Source organism: Xenopus laevis, chromosome 9_10L (genome assembly GCF_017654675.1).
Source record: "Xenopus laevis strain J_2021 chromosome 9_10L, Xenopus_laevis_v10.1, whole genome shotgun sequence".
Classification (NCBI taxonomy): domain Eukaryota; kingdom Metazoa; phylum Chordata; class Amphibia; order Anura; family Pipidae; genus Xenopus; species Xenopus laevis.
Window position 1 is genome coordinate 123,026,630 of NC_054387.1, and position 13,585 is coordinate 123,040,214.

Below are 13,585 nucleotides of genomic sequence, written 5' to 3' on the forward strand. Positions count from 1 at the left end.
TGTGGCATGACCTTAAAAAGGCAGTTCATGCTAGAAAACCCTCAAATAAAGCTGAATTACAACAATTCTGCAAAGATGAGTGGGCCAAAATTCCTCCAGAGCGCTGTAAAAAGACTCGTTGCAAGTTATCGCAAACACTTGATTGCAGTTATTGCTGCTAAGGGTGGCCCAACCAGTTATTAGGTTCAGGGGGCAATTACTTTTTCACACAGGTTTGTATTTCTTTTCTCCCTAAATAATAAAAACCCTCATTTAAAAACTGCATTTTGTGTTTACTTGTGTTATCTTTGACTAATAGTTAAATGTGTTTGATGATCAGAAACATTTTGTGTGACAAACATGCAAAAGAATAAGAAATCAGGAAGGGGGCAAATAGTTTTTCACACCACTGTATATATATAGATATAGATAGATATAGATAGATATAGATATTTATATATATATATACATATATATATATATATATATATATATATATATATATATATACACACACACACACACACACGTATGGGATCCGTTATCTGGAAACCCGTTATCCAGAAAGTTCCCAACTACGGAAAGGCCGTCTCCCATAGACTCCATTAAAATCAAATAATCCAAATTTTTAAAAATGATTTCCTTTTTCTGTGTAATAATAAAACAGTAGCTTGTACTTAATTCCAACTAAGATATAATTAATCCTTTTTGGAGGCAAAACCAGCCTATTGGGTTTATTTCATGTTTATATGATTTTATAGTAGACTGACAGTATGAAGATCCAAATTATGGAAAGACCTGTTATCCGGAAAGCCCCAGGTCCCGAGCATTGTCCCCAGCATTCTGGATAATAGGTCCCATACCTGTACATGTACAAAGCAGGATCAGCACCCTCTGTTGATTGTGATTTATTTCACATAAAGTAGCATTTTATCAGACGTTACAGTCCCTCATGGGGGACCTTTTTCAAGGATCCTCGAAACGTCGGATAAAATGCTACTTTATGTGAAATAAATCACAATCAACAGAGAGAGCTGATCCTGCTTTCGCATATATGAGAAATCAGTGATCGTGCACCTCTGGCTTTGCTCAAATGTGATACACACACGCACAGGTACTGGATCCATTATCTGGAAACCCATTATAGAGAAAGCTATGAATTACCGGAAGCCTGTCTTTAAAAATGATTCCCTTTTTCTCTGTAATAATAAAACAGTAGCCTGTACTTGATCCCAACTAAGATTTAATTAATCCTTATTGGAAGCAAAACCAGCCTATTGGGTTTCTTTAGTGTTTACATGATTTTCTAGTAGATATAAGGTATGGAGATCCAAATTAAGGAAAGATTCCTTATCCAGAAATCCCCAGCTCCTGAGCATTCTGGATAGCAGGTCCCATACCTGTATCAGCTATAATCAGACTAAAGGCATCCATAAACGGGCCAATCAGTATGCACTCTTTAGCCTGTTGTCATTGGCCAACAGGCGGCCACTCATTATAGGCACTGGCTGACATGGTGTAACCGATAATTGTATAAAATAAAATATTATTAGTACATGTGCCAGCTTAAGGGGGTGCTTCCTACTAGTAATATGCCCAGAAAAGTCAAGGTCAACCACTTGGTCACACCCCATATCATACTCCATCCTCTATATCCAGTAGGAGGATATAATACCGCGGTAAGTCTTTTGGGAGGTGATAAGAAAACTTATAAACAGAGAGAACAATAAAATGTTCTGCAAGGCTGAAACTGCAGTCTGAGTTATTCACACGTTTGTATCAACATGGAGCAAAGTATTTTATTTTATCTCTGTGCTCCCTGCGACTGCAAAGACAATCAGAAGTATAGGTTTTTGTTTTTGTTACTGCCCTACCTCCTAAATTTTGTAATTCTGGAAATGAATGCCTTACATAGTTTGGAGGTGAATCTGCTGAAAGGGTGAGGCTGTAGAGCAGGTTAAATTCTCTGAGTACTGGAGTGGCAGTCGAGTACAGACAAGGCCTTAAAAAAACAAAACAAAAAAAAAACACGATTATCTAAAAACTGCATGGTTTTCTGTTCTGCGAAGAGTGTACTAATATATTTGACCACTGTGGTCTGAATGTTAAATGTTTTAAAAGAGAGCTGCAATGTCGGCCATAATGCAGGACAGGGCTGCTGCTTATAATGGGGATCAGATAGGATCTGTGCAGTCACTGGGACAGAATGCTTTGTTATACAGTTGTCAGTTTTGAAATTTGACATGGGGCTAGACATTTTGTCAATTTCCCAGCATATTGTCGGTTTTCCAACTGCCCCCAGTCATGTGACTTGTGCTCTAATAAACTTCAGTCACTCTTTACTACTGTACTGCAAGTTGTTGTGATATCCTCCCCCTCCCTTTCACCCCAGCAGCCTAACAACAGAACAATGGGAAGGTAACAAGGTAGCAGCTCCCTAACACAAGATAACAGCTGCCTGGTAGATATAAGAATAGCACTGAATAGTAAAAGCCAAGTCCCACTGAGACTGATTCAGTTACATTAAGTAGGAGAAATAACAGCCTGCCAGAAAGTAGTTCCATCCTAAAGTGCAGGGACAAGTCACATGACTGGGGCAGCTGGGAAACTAACAATATGTCTAGCCCCATGTCAGATTTCAAAACTGAATATAAAAAAAAAATCTGTTTGCTCTTTTGAGAAAAGGATTTCAGTGCAGAAGTCTGCTGGAGTAGCACTATTAACTGTTTTTTTAAAAAAAAAAAACGTTTTCTCATGACAGTATCCCTTTAAGCGAAATTAAATTTTTAGTTTTAAAAGAATTAAAAATTAAATATAAATATATATATATATATATATATATATATATATATATATATATATATATATATATATATATATATATATATCCCCCCACTCTGGGCACAAGCATCTGATGTTTTGCCAGTCTGCTGTTATGTAAAAGTCACAAGCCGAAGCACTGACTTGATGAGCTGAAAAAAAAAAAAGAATTCCTCGACTCTGGCCAATCAGGCCGAAACTTGTCTTAACTGAATTCTTTTCTGAAAAAACAAAACAAAAAAAGTACAGAGTGGGGGAACGATTGTTGTTTCAGTTTACTTGGGGTCTGAATTTGACTGCTGCGATTTTCTTTTAAGAATAAGTAGGGATGCACCGAATCCACTATTTTGGATTTGGCCAAACCCCCGAATCCTTCTCAAAAGATTCGGCCGAATACCGAACCAAATCCGAACCCTAATTTGCATATGTAAATTAGGGGTGGGAATAGGGTTGCCACCTTTTCTGGAAAAAAATACCGGCCTTCCTATATATTTATCTTTTTCCCCTATTAATAACATTGGAATCAACCATCATTTCAGGTGCCAACCCTGGGTGGGAATGGGAAAACATTTTTTACTTCCTTGTTCTGTGACAAAAAGGCACACGATTTCCCTCCCCACCCCTAATTTACACATAAAAAAAGCCAAATCCTGGCCGAATCCTGGATTTGGTGCATCCCTAAGAATAAGATCCTTTTAATTTAAGAATAAACCTGACAAGACTTTGGTTTGCCCCAACCCTCCCCAGTTTCTTTGAAAGTGTTACATTCGTAGACTGCAGCTTCAGCCTTACCTGAGCTTTCATTGTCTCTCTCTCTGATATTATAACCCAATATTAAACAACAAGCAGCTGCGGGCTTCAGCCCAGGGGTGTGATGCTCTTCATTTGGGGTGTGGCCATGGAGCTCTCCATAGCAGCGACAACTTTCTAGGTTTTTTTTTGCCATGTCCATGTGTATTACAGTAGAAGTTTAAAAGGGTTGTTCCCCTTTAAATTAACTTTTAGAATGATGTAGAGAGTGAAATTCTGAGACAATTTGCAATTGGTTTCATTTTTTGTTATTTGTGGTTTTTGGGTTATTTAGCTTTTTATTCAGCAGCTCTCCAGTTTGCAATTTCAGCAATCTGGTTGCTAGGGTCCAAGTTACCCTGGCAACCATGCATTGATTTAAAAAAAAAAGAGACTGGAATATGAATAGGAGAGGCCTGAATAGACGAGTAATAAAAAAGTAGCAATACGTATAAATGTATAGCCTTACAGAGCATTTATTTTTCGAAGTTTTTTTATTTAGCATTTTGTTCAGCAATCTGGTTGCTAGGGTCTAAATTACAATAGCAACCACTGAAATATGGATATGAGAGAACCTGAATAGAAAGATAAGCATTTGTTTGTTTTAGATGGGGTCAGCGATCCCCATTTGAAAGCTGGAAAGAAGAAAAAGGCAAATAATTAAAAAACTATAAAAAATTAAAAGTTGCTATAACATACTAAAAGTTATCTTAAAATTAAACCACCCCTTTAGAAACATTTCAACATAGTTTCCCACACGCTTTTGTTCTCACTAAAAGAGTTTTTGCCACTTATTGCAAGTGCCGGGTCCTGTGCATCTGTCGGTTCAGAGGCCGGGATCTGCCAGACCCATTAAACGAGCCGCAGAGAAGAGACGACAGCGAGAGAGGAATTCTATTTTCGTTTTTTGTGTCTGTGAACAAACAAGGCATTTGAGCAGCACCTGCGCGTTTCATCCGGGTGCGTAGCCTGCAGTTACCCCGGGGGCATTTTCCGGTGCGGGCTGAGCACCAAGGACAGTAATTCCCATGGAGCGAGCAGCAGTCTCACAGGGCGGCGGCAACATCTGAAAAAACAACTGCCTGTATTCCCAGCTGCAGAAAGAAGCAATACAGTCTCTATTCTTCCTCCTTCCAGACTTGTCTGCAGAACCGACAGTTGGGCACATTCAGTGGTCCTCATCTAAATTGCTAATTGTTGCTTTACATTCACGGCAGATTAATTAAAAAAAGGCTAAAGGGCAACTATAAACAGGTATTTTGCTTTTCTTATAGGCTTTTCTATGCAAATGAATGCTAAGAGAACAGGGTACCACTGCCTTTTGGACTCGTTCAGCCGAGAGGATCACACGACTGGAAAGAAGTAGCTAGGCCCATATGTTGCAGGGCAGCAAGTGACACTTTATATAACCCATATAGGTAAAATTCATTAAAGGAGTTGTTCACCTTTTAGTTAACTTTTGGTATGATGTAGAGAGTGATATTCTGAGATAATTTGCGTTTGTTTTCATTTTCTATTATTAGCGGTTTTTGAGTTATTACAATTTCAGCAATCTGGCTGCTAAGTCCATATTATCCTAGCAACCATGCATTGATTTGAATAAGAGACTGGAATATGAATAGGAGAAGCCTGAATAGAAAGAGGAGTAAAAAAAAAAAGTAACAACAACAACAATACATTTGTAGCCTTACAGAGCATTTGTTTTTTTTTAGATGGGGTCAGTGATTCCCATTTGAAAGCTGGAAAGAATCAGAAGGCGGCAAATAATTAAAAAATAAATATAAATAATGAAGACCAAATGGAAAGTTGCTTAGAATTGGCTATTATATAACATACTAAAAGTTAACTTAAATGTGAACCATCCTTTTAAAGGAGTAGGAAAGCTACGTAGGGATTTTATTGCCAATAGATTCGATGCGATAGTGCAAGCTAGAATGCTATTAATGTATTCTGTAGAATGTTTTACCATACCTGAGTAAAAAGATCTAGAAGCTCTCTGTTTGTTTAGGATAGCAGCTGCCATATTAGCTTGGTGTGACATCACTTCCTGACTGAGTCTCTCCCTGCTCACTTATAGCTCTGGGCTCAGATTAAAGTAGAGAAGGAGGGGGGGGGAAGAGGAGCAAACTGAGCATGCTCATGCCCGGGGCAAGGAGGTTTATGCTTGACACCGGACCATCCTTTAGTGGGGGAAAAGTGACCAGCTCTCTACAAAATTATGAAGGGTTCTTAACCCCAAATATATGGGCTTACTTTTAAAGTCTGAAAATCACTTGGAAATTAGGAAGTATTAAAGGTGTGCTTTAACTTGAAGTTAACGTTTAACTAATTCTAAGCAACTTCTAAGCAAATTTTCAATTGGCCTTTTTTTTTTAAATAGCTTTTTAGTTATTTACCTTCATCTCCAGACTCTTCCATTTTTCAAATAGGGGTCACTGACCCCATTTAAAAACAAATGCTACTTTGTATTAGTCATCTTAATATTTATATTATAGTATCATATTCAAATCGATGCAGTTGCTATGGTAATTTGGACCCTAGCAACCAGATTGCTGAAATTGCAAGCTGGAGAGGTGCTGAATTAAAAAATATAAATAAAATGAAAACCAATTGCATATCATCTCAGAATATCACTCTCTACATCATACTAACAGTTAACTTAAAGGTAAACAACCCCTTTAACAAATAAGCAGATATTGAAGTGTATGTCGAGCTTTATTCACTGCACACAGAAGTGCCTGTAATATAAACAGTGGCTACCAGGAAACCAGAAAAACCAGTTTTTAGGACAGTGCCTGGCTTGTATTGCATGAAGTGTCTTTACCTATATTTATCACTGTGCACCTGTATCTTTGCCCTGTGCATGCAAACCTACATGATGTTGCAGCTGAACGTCCTTAGAGCTCCTATTCTCACACATGCAGGCCTCGTAACCCTGCATCTCCATTTGTTCCTGAACTACAGCTCCCGGCAGTTTTCAACATACAATCATGGTTAATATCTGGGGACCAAAGTTTAAGAAACTGGGAGCATTAGCATGATGACTGGTTGCTGTGGGTAACTAGACCTATATAAAACCATTCACTATCGCTACATGCCTTAGTTAAAGGGGGACATGCTATATAAAAAAACAATAATGTGCCAGTGCATGAAACTTTTTTAAATATAGAAGGAATGTGCTTTAAAAAGTTGTGTTTCTGGTTACTTTATTGAAAATTTCTGCAAAATCCCTACTAGTCCCGCCCATCTGTTCCACTTCCTGCTGCCTCCATTCCCAGGCTGTGCAGTAGTGATGTGTGGGTCTGGATTTCCCCAACACGCACCTGACCCTAACCTGCCCTCCGTTAGCCTGCGCCCTCCCACATCCGCTCTTCCGGGTTGCTTTTATAGACCCGCGCCGACCTGCCCGCCAATGACATCACAAAAGGGGCGGGGCAAGCAGGTGCAGCTTCTATAAAAGACAAACCCTGTAGTCGGAAGACAGCATTTGACGGTGGCGGGCGGGGAGAGCAGGAGAAGAGCTCAATCCGCACCCACCCGCCGCAAAGAAGCGTGCAAGGTTGGCCCGAACTCGCAGGTATTGGGCCGGCCCACACATCACTACTGTGCAGGGGAGCCAGCGGCTTTCAGCTCACTGCACTGTAGGACAGGAACCAATCAGCAGCTAGCAGGACCCTATAGGGAACTGAAGCCTGTCTGTGCTTGTGTGACTGGAGGTCTGTGATTGGCTGTCCCCCTCCTACTGTGCTTCTGGCAGGAACCGTTAGGACACGCCCACCCCTCATTTAAAACAGGGACCAGAAATCTATGGGGAGCTCCAATAATGGGGCTAATTTTGAAGACAATGTTAATTTACAGCCAAAAGTAAAACCAGCACGAGCACAATTTACTATTTCCTACAAAATTAGGGGGTTTCATTTATCCTATACGTCTCCTTCAAGAAAACAAATAGGGCAGCTCCTGCTCACATGGAAATGCAGAGAAGCGTGGTACAGGTATGGGATCCATTATCTGGAAACCCGTTATTCAAAAAGCTCCGAATTACGGAAAGGCCATCTCCCGTAGACTCCATTTTATCCAAATAATCCAAATTTTCAAAACGGAGTTTCTTTTTCTCTGTAATAATAAAACAGTAGCTTGTGCTTGATCCCAACTAAGATATAATTAATCCTTATTGGAAGCAAAACCAGCCTATTTGGGTTTATTCATACTTTTCTAGTAAACTTAAGGCATGAAGGTCCAAATTACAGAAAGATCAGTTATCCATAATACCCCAGATCCCAAGCATTCTGGATAACAGGTCCCATACATGTATTAGGTACACAATAAACTCCCCTTCATTGCCATCTACCTTAGGGACAATGTGCAGACAATAAAGATGACCTATAAACAGAGGGGTATGTTGTATCTTAAAGTTACAGGCCACACACAGAGATAACATATACCAAAAGTGCCCAATGTATCACTCCCTCAAGCCTATCCCCAGAGTTTTCACTTCGCTGAGAACTATTTGAGAAGTCTGGACAATGTTAAACTCTCCGGATCGATTTTCCAAATGAACTCACACGCCCAGGTCACTAAGCACCTGATTTTTCTGAGGCAGTAAATGCACTGGGTCTCCATTTGACTATACCCCTGAACAGTGCAAGTCACTATCAAAATAGATCACATAAAACTGCCCCTATGTAAAACGGTTTCATATCAATAAAACCTTTTTGTTAAAAAAAACATATGTGCCATTGGATAATCCCATATTGACACACTGCCATTTTAAGTTATAAAATGTATCGCTAAGGTTCGCTAACATGATAGATTACATCACCCAACAAATAGACAGGGGGGTTCTTTTACTTCCACCCTTCTTCCTGTTATGGTTAAAGCCTGCAGCATTTCCTGTCAGGTGTTCTGTGAGAGAGACACACATTACAAAATGGCGGCTCAAGGTAAAACATGTAAAGGGGTGAAATTTCCTGATATGTATATTCCAATTTGTTACGATTCTTTGATGTGACACTTATTCAGATACAAAGTATCTGCTGGTTGGTTATTCATCAGAATTGGTAGTTCCCCTTTCAGTTCCATAGGCAGAAGAACAATTAAAAGGTGTAGACTTTCCTTGACATCCATACAGTTGTCTCTTTGTGTTTGTCTAATTGGAATGTCTACTTAAATCCCTACTACTTTGCTACTCCCTCTCCAGATTCTAGAAACGGGTTAATGCCTTTTCCTGCAGTTTCTGCCGTGTGTAAACTAATCCGCAAGCACAGCCTTCCGTATCCTCCCCATTGCCCTCCTGTGGTGTCATATAGTCCCTTACAAGTAGCCAATCGGCTAATTCAGGAAAAGCACCTGAAACAGCCTTAAAGAGTAGCGGTCTGTGTAGAAGGGTGGGGCAACCTGCAACTGTTGACAACTCGAAGCACCAGAATTTTATCTTTGCAACAATGGCCTGGTCTACAAACTTGTACCTTTCTGCTGCTCACTGAACTCTAAAACGCCTTCCTTACATCCTTATAAAATATCAGACGGGGTCAGATAACTGTTCTTGGCATGGCTGATGTCACAATGTACACAATTGATAAAGCACAACAATATTAAAAGTCATGGGGGCGGGGTTCCATGACCTCTGCATTTTTTTTTTAATCTCAACCAGTCATGTGAGACAAGTGACATCACTTACAGCTGATGACATCACGAGTTCTGTTTCTAAGGATACATTTTACAGGTTAGCCAAGCCTCGGATGGACTACAACAAAGTAGCACAAAGAAGCCACAAAGAAGCTGCAATCTACCATTTTCAGAACAAACATATGTCTCTCTCCTTTTCCTCACTTCTTGCTTCTCAGACATGAATATTCTACAGCCGAGGTGTTAAATATTTCCCTTTGCAGCACACAAAACTCCTTCACCCGAGGTGCCAGCAGGTGCCAACGACTGCAAATACAGAATCCAATTACTTTGCTTTTCCCTTAATAAAACAAACCCTCCCACGCACATACTTAATCACTGGAAACATAAGGAGAAGAATTGCACCGCGGTGCACACGCCCACTATATGTGCTTCTCATACACTCCTTACCTTGTTATAGATGGGGCACAAATAAAACAAGTCAAAAAAGAGAGTGGGCCGAGTCCTGCCGTGCTGGCCAATTTTCCCTATTCCTGGCCAGATGTTAAAATAATTTGCCTCAATGCGGCTAAAGATCAGCTGAGGTCGGGCTCACACTGTACAGGTTACCCAAGCCCTCTTGCCTTTACATTTTTTTCCTGGACACTAAGGTGACATCACAAAAGGGCCCTGCCACTGACCAAAAAAACACCAATTTTTGGCGATTTATTATACCCCAAGGATGGAAAAAGACAGAATCCGAAAATCCGGCATCTCAGACCTGCCATGGTTGCAAAAAAGTCAATGAGAGAGGTCCCAAAGATATTTTATCTGCGCTGGGTTTTGTGCAATGATCTGAAGATTTTGTCGTTTCTGGACAAAAATCTGAATTCTGAAAAATCGGGTGGAAAATCCGAAAAATTCTTACATTTTTTGGGGGGTTTTTTCCCCGCAAACAAAATTTTCAGGATAGTCTTAATAAATAAGGAGAAAAAACAGTGCGGATTTGGTTGGAGTTCTTTTCAGAAAACATTGAGATAAATTCGGACTTTCATAAATGGGACTCCCCGTCTCACCTACTGCTTGCCATATCAGTGGCAATATCTCTAAAAACCTGCACTGGAGCAACCAACAGCATTCAAAAACATATAACTTTAAAGGGGTTGTTCACCTTCAAAATTAACTTTTAGTATGATGTAGAGAGTGATATTTTGAGATAATTTGCAATTGGTTTTCGTTTTATTTGCGGTTTTTGAGTTATTTCGCTTTTTATTCAACCGCTCTTTAGTTTTCAGATTTCAGCAATCCGGCTGCTAGGGTCCAAATTATCCTAGTAACCATGCACTGATATCAACCGGGTCCAAATTATCCTAGTAACCATGCACTGATATCAATAAGAGACTGCAATATGAATAAAAGAGGGTCTGAATAGAAAGAGGAATAATACAATTAGCAATAACAATACATTTGTAGCCTTAATGAGCATTTGTTTCTAGATGGGGTCAGTGATCCCCATTTGAAAGCTGAAAAGAGTCAGAAAAGAAGGCAAATTATTAAAAAAATAAATAAATAAAAGATTAAGGCCAACTGTAAAGTTGCTTAAAATTAGCCGTTCTATAACATACTAAACGTTAACTTAAAGGCAAACCACCCCTTTAAGCTGGCTATACATTGGCAAATATCGCCTGCTCTTGGTGACAGTTTATTGGCCAATGGATGTAGGCCTACTGCCATTGGGGCCAGCTTTGTTTCCTGATCGGTACAACTACATCATATTTCCTTTGTGCAAATTTCTAACTAAAAACCAATGAGGTTCATATCTGACAATTAAGGGTGATGGCATACAGGCTTGCAATCTCCAGCAAGAGCTTGTGCTATTGTTTATCAGGTGATAGTTGCCTCAGCTATTGCCGACAGACTCTGCCACAAGAATTTGAACGATCAATTTCATATGGTAAAAGTATAACAAGACCTGGAAAAAGTGTGTCAAATGAGGTAAAATTGAGGTAGGATATAGGAAAAAAGTTATGGTCTCCTGTTTTTCTGCTTGCTGTGCAGAGTATCCTGTCTAGTAATCACATGACTCATAGCTCCTATGTACAAATATGACCCTTCTGCTCTGTATAGCAAGACTCCAGTCTGTAAATACATGATCCAGTTAAAAGCAGTGACATCATGGGGGCAACCACTCCCAGATTAAAGAAGTGTAACACAACAGGCACCAGTACCCCCCTCCCTCACCAGCGGCCTAATACATCAAAACAACAAGTTGAGTGCACCGGCGGTGGCACATACACTTATAAACGGTGTCCAAGGCACCAGCACTGTTTCTTCAATCATTATTGGCCACAATTATAGTTCAACTACACCCCCAGCAACAACTGGCTGGCTAGGAAGCAAGCACATACAGGACTGGGGGGGGGGAGTTGCTCAACTCAAATTGAGCAACTGATGCGATGTCACAATAAACAGCGATATCACAATGCGAGTGGTGCCGGCCATAAGATGGCTAAAAGTAACAGTAACAGTCAAGTTAAGAAGTAGTAAAAGAAATAATACTCAACATATATTCATTAAATGTTAAAGAAAATGATAGTTATCCACAAAACTTACTAGTGCTTTATTTCCCCTTTATATTCAGTGCAGACCACAGAACAGTATGGCAACGGACAGACGTCTACTGTAAGCCCCTCTCAATACGTCATACCAAAAATAAATTATATTTCCTACATAACAAGCTTGCCATTCCAGCAGGGGTTAAGAAAGCAGTGTCAGGGGTGAGTTGCCTTCCGGCCAAATTTGTTGTTTTTTTTCGGATCCACAGGAAGACATGCCCGGACTGAATGCCAGTAGAGTCTGCAGCGGTGGCTGGAGGGCTTGGCCACCAGCCAGTTAGCAGTTTGTGCAGCAGTTATGGCTGTAATAATGGTCATGGGGCCCTTCATCGTGAAATATGTGGAACAATGGAGTTTCCCCAGTGCTCAGTCTATGGGACGTTGCACAGTTAAATTTAGGACAGTTTCACAATCCTTTCAATGCACAACTGACGTATGTAGAAATGAGACACATGGTGGGCAATGGCATAAGACACACACGCTGGCTTCTGTCTCCTGCTTCAATGACCGCTCCATGGAGATGCTGTTCAAACAAACAGTACTTGGCAGCAGTTTTGTAGGTACTTCTACCTGAATGGATGGACTCTCTCCAAATGAATTTGTCAGGCACTTGTGCAAATACACCTCTTGCCTTATACCATGTATAACCGCAATATATATATATATATATATATATATATATATATATATATATATATATATATATATATATATATATATATATATATATATATATATACCTAATAGCTACGTGTTTCAGAACTACAACTCCCAGGATCCAAGCTGGGGATTGTAGTGTTCACTAAACTTACACCTGGGGGCAATTGTGCCGGTTATCACCCCTCAAAGTGCTGTGGAACAGGCCTATACAGTATTCATTGGTTTACTGAGAATTACTGGCTCTGCTATAGATTGTATGAGCTCAGGCTCTTCTACAGATTCTATGAGCTCAGGCTCTTCTACAGATTCTATGAGCTCAGGCTCTTCTACAGATCCTATGAGCTCAGGCTCTGCTATAGATTCTATGAGGTCAGGCTCTGCTATTGATTGAGAGCCGGCTAGTATTGTGCTGCTAAGGATGCTGGGAGTTGTAGTCCAGTAAGAGCAGAAAGGGAAGAGCTTGAGCCAGTGTTTTATACAGACTGTAAAGCTGAAGACATACACATTCCTTTCCAGCGGTAAATGGAAGGGCTTGTTCATGTAACAACGTGTTGGGTGAAAGTTAGTTCGAGCCACGCCTTGTAGGCTCCATTCTACTCATCTATGGCCATAGCCGGCTTACAGGGCCCCGCAGCTACTCATCAGCCCCCCAGCTAGCGACCCCCTTGGGTATCCCCTACTTTCCGACCCCACAGTTGCCCCGTTACCTTAGAACTAAGACGATTTCCCCCGGAACAGTCCGACTTCCCGCAGTACTGCGCGCTGCAAGCGGCTCACTAACAGGCTCGCCTCGCACAGGAGAAGAGGGAGCACTCAGCAGCCAATCAGCAGCCAGAGCCGCGCACTTTGCCGCCAATGAACGTCCGGAACCGAGGGGAGGTGGGAAGAGAGAAAGAGAGAGAGGAAGTGGGGAGCTGCCTCTGTGACAAAGCTCGGCATTCACACTCACGCAGGGCTAGGGGCAGCGCTCTGTTCATTGGTGGCAACAAGGGAAATAGGGGGTTTGTGGCTCAACAGGGCTTGTTCTGTCACACTCACTTTTTCCACCACAGTCCTCAGGGCTTCACTTTTTTTTCACTCTTAACTGTTTTTATTGTGACCTCAGTGAAATGGGG

The 13,585-nt window shown here is 40.7% G+C and overlaps 1 protein-coding gene across 2 annotated transcripts in view; it reads right to left on the bottom strand.

The window, feature by feature from the left end:
• Positions 1-13,332, bottom strand: part of arhgdig.L (Rho GDP dissociation inhibitor (GDI) gamma L homeolog) — a 55,180-nt gene extending 41,848 nt beyond the window's left edge. Inside the window, exons 1-2 of one of the 2 annotated variants that reach the window (XM_018234039.2) lie at positions 13,178-13,332; positions 1,891-1,981 (exon numbers count right to left, since the gene is read on the bottom strand). The gene's annotated coding sequence lies outside the window, so the exon portion shown is untranslated. 2 annotated transcript variants of the gene reach the window in all.
• Between the last annotated feature and the right edge of the window lie 253 nt (positions 13,333-13,585).